This window comes from Acanthochromis polyacanthus, chromosome 23 (assembly GCF_021347895.1).
Source record: "Acanthochromis polyacanthus isolate Apoly-LR-REF ecotype Palm Island chromosome 23, KAUST_Apoly_ChrSc, whole genome shotgun sequence".
NCBI classification, from domain to species: domain Eukaryota; kingdom Metazoa; phylum Chordata; class Actinopteri; family Pomacentridae; genus Acanthochromis; species Acanthochromis polyacanthus.
Window position 1 is genome coordinate 20,095,848 of NC_067135.1, and position 10,304 is coordinate 20,106,151.

The 10,304-nt window shown below is 39.4% G+C and overlaps 1 long non-coding RNA gene across 1 annotated transcript; it reads right to left on the reverse strand.

Moving 5' to 3' along the window:
- Nucleotides 1–3,326: 3,326 nt before the first annotated feature.
- On the reverse strand, nt 3,327–7,169 carry LOC127532280 (uncharacterized). The gene is made up of 4 exons (XR_007939647.1): nt 7,025–7,169; nt 6,277–6,371; nt 4,639–4,898; nt 3,327–4,527 (listed from the first exon to the last, which is right to left on the reverse strand). It is a non-coding gene; the product is annotated as an uncharacterized LOC127532280 (long non-coding RNA).
- Nucleotides 7,170–10,304: the final 3,135 nt, after the last annotated feature.

The following is a 10,304-nucleotide window of genomic DNA, read 5'->3' on the forward strand; positions in this document are numbered from 1 at the left end:
TTAAATATTAACTACTGCTACTAAAACAATCGTTTTACAAATACCCAAGTTGGATGAACGTAAAAAAAACCCTAGAATTAGTCAATCAACTTCACTGTTTTGCCAATTGAATAATGAGTCCAGTCATTTTTATCCATCTATCATCTATACACCACTGAATCCTCATAAGGTCGCCAGGGGCTGGAGTCTATCCCAACTGACATATGGTGAAGTCAGGGGCCACCCTGGACAGGTCATCAGTCTATCACAGGGCTACACACAGAGACAAGCAGTCACAGTCACACTCACACCTGTGGACAATTTAGAATCATCAGTTAAATTCTGCATGTTTGTGGACTGTGGGAGGAAGCCAGAGAACCTGGAGAAAACTCATGCATGCGCAGTGAGAACATGTAAACTCCATGCAGAAAGAATTCGTGAAGGTGGGGACATGAGCCAGGGATCTTCTGGCTGCAAGGTGAAAGTATTAACCACCAAACCAGTGTGCAGCCCCATCTTAGTAATTTAAAAGCAAAAAAACTAACAAAAAGCACACCAGCTTTTGACATGCAGTCAGGACCGGCCCTAGGACTTTGGTGGCCCTAAGCAAGATTTTTTTTGTGGCCCCAAAACATGCACAGGGCAACTACCAAATCACATGCACAGCTTGTAATTGGGTTAAAACACACATGCACATGATTAACAGCAAATATTCAGCCCACTCCTGAACTTCCTTTTTGGAGCCATGATGCCATCTCTAGTGCTACTGCTTTTCCATTTGTGGCTTCTCCAGACCAGTGTAATCGATCAAGTTTGAAACGGTGCCGTGGTGTCACAGTAGCCTAACTTACGCACGAAGCATGGAGTCACCAACTGACTGCTGGTTTATTTTTTCTTTCCTGTATTTTTCCCATATAGTTTTCTAATAAGCCAGTTTAAATTGATATGTTACCATGATGATTTATGTTTTATTGGAATAAAGACAGGCATGGGCGTAACCACCATCTCAGAAGTGAGGGGGACAAATTTTTCAAAGCGATTTATCATTCTCTTACATTTAATTGCACCGTCCTTAGTGGCTAAAGAACCACATAATCCCTAACAGCCACAGTACAATACCAGGGGACCAACTAGGCTAGTTCTTTAAACTATAAAGTATAAAACTTTAAACTATAAAATCTAAAGTTTTAGTGGCCAAACTCTAGCTCAGTTGACAATGTCCCTTGAACATCTACTGGACGAGTAGCCAAAGGTGCCAAACACTGAACATGAAATGATCAGTACTGCCTGGTTTCTCCCTGCAATAGATATCTTATTTTCAGGAAGTTATAATCTCTCCTTACCTGTAAAGACCCTACATCCTTGTCCCTGCTGCTGGCCTCTGATCCATCTCCCGACTCTGCTCTTTCTGTTATGGCAATAAACATAAAAAATGTGGTAAGAAAAATTCTGAAATAGCATGAGGAAGAGTAAAAATTGCAGTAGAATTTAACCTCAAAATCACTTTAACCCATAGATACATATTTTTTTCTCAGCCACTTGTATATTTTTTTTCACCTCTGCAGACCCTGCATGGTTAACATTACTGCTGGCCGCCGCCTCTGGTCCATCTCCTGCCTGACTCTGCTCTTTGTTATGGAAATAATCATGAAAAAATCTGAAAATCAAAATTCTGAGATAGAATTAGAAAGAGAAGGAGTAAAAAATAGTTGTAAATTTATGCCATAGATAGCCTATTATTTTTTCTCCTCCCTGACTCTCCTCTTTTGGGACCAAAAGACTAATACATGGAGAGCAATTGTGAGCACATCTTCTGCCCAGAAATTAAAGAGGACTGGGTTTATTCCACCCCCTAGTGGCGGTGGGGCCCTAAGCAGCCGCTTAATTCTGGTATAGGGAGAGCAGTCCTGCATAAAAGCATGTATTTTTTTGGTCTTTTTAGGCTTGCTCAGATAAACTTTCACATGCTTGTGGACACCTGGGAAATGTATCAATTAATGGAAGTATATCCAGAAGTGTACTGTCAGATCTGAAACTGGCTCCTTTGTTCCCTCTCTGTTTGGGTCTGAATGGTTAAATCTGCCCTACTAATATGGTCCTCGTCACTAGCTTGTGCTTTCAGACTATGACCTCTTATTACACTTCAAGTTTTCAGACCTCAAAAATGTATTACTGTCATTATTCTGTTTTTGCCAAGGTTAAACAGTAATGCATTTCCAGTCATAATCAATCAAAACAAACACTTTGCAAATACCAATGGACAACACAGGCCCTAAAGTAGATTTTTTTTTAAAGTGAAATCACCCATCTGTTCAAATACCCATGTTTGAGATTCTGTCATCATTGAAAAAAACTGAGAACACAAAAGCACAAAAGGAAGTCTCCCAGTAGGCATCCGAATCAGTCCAAACCACCTCAGCTGGCTCCTTTCATCACTGGAGCAGTGGCTCTACTTCGAGCTCCCTCCAAATGTCAAAGCTTCTCACCCTATCTCGAAGGCAAAGCCCAGTCACCCTCTGGAGGAAACTTGTTTTGGCCACTTGTACATGTTATCTCATTGTTTCAGCCACTACCCAGTGCTAATGACCATGAAGAGAATTGGACTGTAGCTTAATTAACCCCGCCTGACGTACGTCAGCGGGGTTACTGCATTCGCTTCGGTATCTGGCTGGGTAAGTATGTATGTGGGTATGTCCGGTCAGATATCTCTGCAAGTGCTGAAGTCAGGATAATCAAACTTGGCACTGAAGATCAGTCTAAGGTGCCCTGCTCAGTTGTGGAGTTACAGGTCAGCAGATCAAGTAGGAAGGGAGATACGTAGGATGATCAAAATTGATAGAGTATCATGCATGGGCGTGGTTCTGTCATCTACTGAGGGCTCGTCTAGTTGGTAAATAGAGATTCACCCTCTGACTCTAATGAAGTTTTCATCAACCTTAGCTGTGCTTAAAGGTTATTAGCAAATGTTAGCACGTTAATGAGGGAAATAAGCCTTCTTTCCAGCCCCTTGCAATAAACTTTCCCATGGGGGTGAAGCACGGTGATGCTGCAGTAATTAGAACACAACCTCTGGTTCTCCTTTTAGGAAATGGGAACCACCACCTGGATCTGCCACTCCACTGGTACTCTCCCCTATCACCAAGTGACAGTGAAGATGGGTCAGTAGTTTTCCTTTCATGCAGAACACAGTTTGGGTCAAGCCCTGCTTTACCCTTCTGAATCTCTGAATGTTTTCCCTGAAATAGCCCTGTGGCTTTCAAGAGATACTCCATCCACAAGACACAGAGACAAAACGCCAAAAAATAATGCATGAATTTGACTCAAATGATTCACCAGGTGATCGAAAAGACTTTTATAACCACCGAAAGTTTTTATTTACATAAAGTGCATCCAAAGAATCAAGATCAAAACTATTTCAGTAAAAGTAACAATATCACTGATATTCTACACTACAAATAAAGTCCTGTTTGCCCACTAAACAAATATTTTCCAAACAAATTGAACCCCGATCATTAGCTTTGCCATGTACTATGTATGTTACTGTCAGTCTGATATCATTATCAACTGCAAGTCACTAAACTTCAGCCCTCTTGAATAATGACTTACTTTCGAAGTTGGATGATTGTTGACTTAAAGCCAAGTTGACAGCTGAGAGGTGTTTCTTATTTATATTAGAAAAATCAGTTACTATATTCACTGCAACGTACCACAGGCATGAATCAACGTTTTACCGACACAGTATCAATAAAACTAAACATTACAAGTGTAAATGGGTAACATTTTTGACAGGGCTCTCACATAAAACCATAAATAAAAGCGGTACTTATATAAAGTTTAGACACAACTTCAAGGGTGTGAATTCATGTTTACTATTTCAGACACTGTTGAAATATAATTAAGACATTTAAAACAGGAAATAACAGATACATGATTAAATAGTGACCAGACTAGTGTAAAATCAAAATATGTTCAATAGTTTAGATTTGCTTGCTATCTAAAAATTTTTTTTTACTAATTTCGTGTGGCTGAAGCGATCAACTGTAATGTGCCGAGGTCACATCAGTATCTGGCAAGTAGACCTTTTCACCTAGTCTAGTAATCCATATTGTGGCTTGTAAGTAAAGAATTCAGCTCAGTAAACAGAAGCAACATTCCATCAGTGCCTTAAGATACGGCAGTCAGAAGGTTGAAAAAAATGTGCAGTTGCAAAAATGATCAAACACTGCAATGAAACCGATTCTCATAAAAAAAAACACCTCAGGAGAAGAAGACCAAAAGTTCCCTCTGCTGCAGAAAAGAAGTTAATCAGAGTTACCTCTGTCGAAAATAAACAATTGACAACATCTTAGATTAGAATCAACACCAAGCAGCAGCCGAGTAGGTGTGTAAACACTTTTCACTGATGTAAAATCCAGGTATAAATAGCTTACAAAGAAATAAAAGAATCAAAAGGATGAAGTCATCATTTTAAAAACAGTGGAGCCTGAGCTCTCAATGCACTTCTCAGACATCGAAGGATGTCCTGATCTGAGGCCTGCTGATGCTCATCTATGGAAAAAAAGAAATAGAAGGAAAAGGGGGAAATGATCAAAATGAAAAAAGGTTGTGCTCAAACAATAATAAACACCAATTTGCCTGGGTTTGTAGATATTCACTTACCGGAACGTTGCGGGAGAAGTCGTTGTGGGGTTGGGCTGGACTGGGAGACTGCAAGTATCTGGCATTAGAAAATGCAGTCTCCTGCCTGTGTGCTGTTTGTGGCATAGTGGGGGTGCTCATTAGCAGGCTCGACGGTTTGGTGCCATTATATGAAGATGGTTGGGACATCTGGCGAAGAGGTACAGGTCGTGTGTAATCCCTGGCATACCCGCGGTGGATGCCTGATTCTTCATGTGTGAATGAAGGGTTTTGATAATCTCCTAAAAGTAGCACAATAAGTAGGAGTTATGGAACATTTACTGCACCTTAAACCAGAAAACAAAATTATTTATTTTATATAAATTTATTCTAGTTAGGTTGTTTCACACTTTCTCTAATGTTGACTTATTAGGCTCTAGGGGAAAACATGGCCCTGTCATGTTTGTATTTCTTTAAAATAGTCTCAGTTGTCTTGGGTGATTCTAAGAACAGGATACTGTGGCAGTGTCAAACTAGTGACGGGGGAATTGTTGGGGGGAAAAAACAGCAGGCCTACTTTATTGCAAAATCCTTACCTTTGGCAAAACATGCCATTTTTTTTGTTACTGTTGTTTCCAATTGTCATGGGGGATTTTGAAAACAGTAAGATAATGGAAGGGAAGGAGAAAGCTGTGTGAAATGTGTCAGTGGCTGACATAGACTTGATTTACATTTACATCTGGTGAGTCAAACTACTTGTCAAGTGATGCCAATGTAAATTTAGACCAAATCAAGAGACCCTTTGGCCTAAAAAATCAAAAGAGTTCAGCTTAAAGTTTTGAGAACACATATTTTCCTAATATGAACTTCTCTGATCTAAGAAATCCCTTAAAATCTCTTCACCACTGCAGGGAAAGTTTGACATTCAGAATTTATATATTTACACATAAATTATCATTTATATATAGATGTACCTGGAGCCATTGTGCTATTATGATGTCTTTTTAAGAAATTGTGACACATCGGGGACTATAGCCTCTGTTACTGGGTCCACCGCTCAAGGGCACCTCGGAAACAATTGATTTTTAATGGAGTATCTACACAGCGGTACAGAGGCCCATTTCCAACAACCATCACTCCTTTGACTCTAATGGGACACTGTGCAAGCCAATCGTGTTGAAAGGACAATTGATGGTTAGAAATCACTTGTGCAATTATGTTGCCACATGAATGAAAGTGTGAGTTTTCATGGAAAATATGAAATTGTGTGGGTGACCCCAGACTTTAGAACGGTAGTGTATGTCTGTCATTAGTTGGCACCAAAAACGTTCAATTCAATTCAATTCAGTTTTATTTATATAGCGCCAATTACAGTCAAATTGTCTCAAGACACTTTACAGAACCCATATGCCTGAATCCTCAGAGAAAGCCCTAAGGTGACAGTGGCAAGGAAAACACCCTTTTAACAGGGAAAAAAAACCTTGAGCAGAACCCGGCTCTTTATGTGGGGGGGCACATCTGCCTGCTGGCCGGCGGGTTGAGAGGGACAGAAGAGGTAGAAAGGTAGAGGGGTAGAGGTGGAGGGGTAGAGAGGTAGAAGGGACTTATGTTTTGGAGTGCAATGTGATTCATTAGAAAGCTCTATAAAAGTGTATAATTAAATGTACATTATAAGCTTACCAGCATTAAATTTGCTCTGTGGACTGTTGGCTCTGGACCACTCCATGTCCTCATTCATCCACTCGTTCACCAGCTTTTCTTTAATGTCTTTCTTCCTAATGTCACAAAAGGAAGTTTTTTTTAAAAAACACAGTTTTTATTACAAAAGGCATACAGGCCTCATATTAGTCATGTCCTTAAAGTTGTGTATTGAGAAACAGCAAACCAAGCTTTTTCACATAGCATGTGAATTTAGCTCTAATAAATAGATGACAGGGACAATGGAGAAGGTAACTAATTGGTAATCAATTACAACATTATAGGTAACTCTAACCGAAAAGTGCCATACACTTATACACTTATGTATGGAATTTATATTTGCGCACTGCTTTTCACAGCTAATGTAATTTCTAAGTGACACACTACAGTCACCTAAAAGTAAAAGTGGATTTTCTGCATTTAATGATATATACTGTGTATGCACATAGTCTGACTTATAATTTCTTTGAAAGAAAAGCAACATTACTGCATTATTTTTTTTGTTCTTGAAGAATATGTTGCAATCTAAAGCACTTTGAAAACTCAGACAGATCTTAAGTACTAATGTGTGCCTGCTTTGAAACAAAGCATTCAAACTACAAGCACTACCCTGAAATGTCTAATTTATCTGCAGGCTTGAAAAAACTAGGTGACATATTTCAGTGTTCTCCCACTGGACACATCAACATCACAGTTTTTGACCAATCAAACAAGTCAGTGTACAACTTACTTTGTTTGCTTGCGTTTGTTTATGAGCAGATATGCAGTCAGACCTGCCACAGTCACTAACAGGCAAGTAAGGGTCGCACTTAACCCTACATAAAAAGCAATTTGATTTATGGGTAGCGCACAGTCTTCTCCCAAGTACCAGGTTGAACTCAGCGCATTACACCTGAGAAGAAGAACAGAATGAAACCACAGTAAAGAACTGTCAATAGTCTAACAAAATAGCAAAAGGACTTTCATTTAAAATTAAATAGTCAAACTAAATAAAAATTTAAATAAACAAAAAGCAAAGACAATGAATAAAAATTAAATATTAAAGCTGACACAAACAGCTTCACCTTGAATCTGCTGGCAAAGTTTATATAATTTTAGTAATTTCTCCATCTTTTAGTACAGATGTAGTAGTAGTACAAATATTTCCCCAGAAACAAAGTAGCGAAAGGTTGAAATTCAGGGAAAACCTGACGAATTTTTTTGAAACTTCCACTGGGGAGCAGCAAAGCTATACTTCATGAGTAATGGTCTATCAAGTCCTATTGATTCCATCGATTGATTATCACTCCCCTTGATGACTATGAGTTGAGTTTGGTATGGACTCTGAAAAAATATGTATTACTACATCATGTTTCCCTCAAATAATTTGTTATTATATTGGCTTGGGCATAGGCTTCATGTGAATATTGAGGGGAACGGTTGAGATCACAACAAAACAATGAATATGTTTGTGCGTGTGTGTGTGCGTGTGTGTCCAATGGACAATTACATTCGCCATGGCAGGTTAATGGTTTCATGAGCTCAGAATCAGAGGCGAAAATCCCATTTCATTTTTGGGGGGGACAATAAACAGTAAAATTTCAGAGAGTAATTCCTGGGGGGGGGGGGGACATGAAAAAATTGCTCGCTCTCTCTCTCTCTCCTGCTCCTTTGGAACTTGCCTTGCAGGGTTGAGCCCTCAGCATGTTATTAAAAGTAATAATAGCAGTTATAGCATTGTTCTGTCTTAGTGCATATTCTACCTGCGTACCAAACAGCAAATTCAACAATGTTATTAGGTGGAAGGTGGAAATGATACACTTTTATGACCACATCTAGTCGAATTTCTTTGCTCCCTGCTCTAATTTCCACTTTAGTCCATCAAAGTAGCTTTACAAGAAAGTGAAGCTCAAAATAAGTTCCAAAACTACAGAGGAAAGACCATCAAGAATAGTCCAATAACTACTGGACTAACTAGCCTACAAAAAATAATAAAAATCTTCAACGTCTGGATATCTCTGTAAAATATAAATTGGGCTTATATCTGACATTAATATCCAGACAGACGTTTCTGAAAATCCTGTAGTCTATATTTCCTCCCCTCTTTTCCCTCATCTACTTTCCTCTCTGTCCTCCCCTGTCTCTCTGTATCACCTCTGCCACTGCCGCTGTTCTACATACTCGTTTGAGCCTGTTAACGATCATAAGCTGTATTATTTTCTTACTGGCGTGCTGAAAAAAAACATTTACATATTAGCATAATTTCTCATCCTTTGAAAGATCATCGCCGCTGTTGACACACGAAGCTGCCGGTAGCCCGATAGTATGTGTGGCCGTAGTCGTGCAGCCTCCGGCTCCTCAGACATACACACGTGGACAAAATTGTTGGTACCCCTCAGTTAAAGAAGGAAAAACCCACAATTCTCACTGAAATCACTTGAAACTCACAAAAGTAACAATAAATAAAAATTTATTGAAAATTAAATAATCAAAATCAGTCATCACTTTTGAATTGTTGATTAACATAATTATTTAAAAAAACAAACTAATGAAATAGGGCCTGGACAAAAATGATGGTACCCATAACTTAATATTTTGTTGCACAACCTTTTGAGGCAATCACTGCAATTAAACGATTTCTGTATTTGTCAATGAGCGTTCTGCAGCTGTCAACAGGTATTTTGGCCCACTCCTCATGAGCAAACAGCTCCAGTTGTCTCAGGTTTGATGGGTGTCTTCTCCAAATGGCATGTTTCAGCTCCTTCCACATATGTTCAATGGGATTCAGATCTGGGCTCATAGAAGGCCACTTTAGAATAGTCCAACGCTTTTCTCTCAGCCATTCTTGGGTGTTTTTGGCTGTGTGTTTTGGATGGTTGTCCTGTTGGAAGACCCATGACCTGCGACTGAGACCAAGCTTTCTGACACGAGGCAGCACATTTCTCTCCAGAATGCCTTGATAGTCTTCAGATTTCATCGTACCTTGCACACTTTCAAGACACCCTGTGCCAGATGCAGCAAAGCAGCCCCAAAACATTACTGAGCCTCCTCCATGTTTCACCGTAGGGACAGTGTTCTTTTCTTCGTATGCTTGGTTTTTGAGTCTATGAACATAGAGTTGATGTGCCTTACCAAAAAGCTCCAGTTTGGTCTCATCTGTCCAAAGGACATTCTCCCAGAAGCTTTGTGGCTTGTCAACATGCATTTTTGCAAATTCCAGTCTCGCTTTTTTATGAGTTTTTTTCAGCAGTGGTGTCCTCCTTGGTCGTCTCCCATGAAGTCCACTTTGGCTCAAACAACGACGAATGGTGCGATCTGACACTGATGTACCTTGGCCTTGGAGTTCACCTTTAATTTCTTTGGAGGTTGCTCTGGGCTCTTTGGATACAATTCCAACGATCCGTCTCTTCAATTTGTCATCAATTTTCCTCTTACGGCCACGTCCAGGGAGGTTGGCTACTGTCCCGTGGGTCTTGAACTTCTGAATAATATGAGCCACTGTTGTCACAGGAACTTCAAGCTGTTTAGAGATGGTCTTATAGCCTTTACCTTTAAGATGTTTGTCTATAATTTTTTTTCGGATGTCCTGGGACAATTCTCTCCTTCGCTTTCTGTTGTCCATGTTCAGTGTGGTACACACCTTTTCACCAAACAGCAGGGTGACTACTTGTCTCCCTTTAAATAGGCAGACTGACTGATTATGAGTTTGGAAACACCTGTGATGTCAATTAAATGACACACCTGAGTTAATCATGTCACTCTGGTCAAATAGTTTTCAATCTTTTATAGAGGTACCATCATTTTTGTCCAGGCCTGTTTCATTAGTTTGTTTTTTAAAATAATTATGTTAATCAACAATTCAAAAGTAATGGCTGTTTTTGATTATTTAATTTTCAATAAATTTTTATTTATTGTCACTTTTGTGAGTTTCAAGTGATTTCAGTGAGAATTGTGGGTTTTTCCTTCTTTAACTGAGGGGTACCAACAATTTTGTCCACGTGTGTACCCTTCTCCTGGAAACGGTGTGTGGA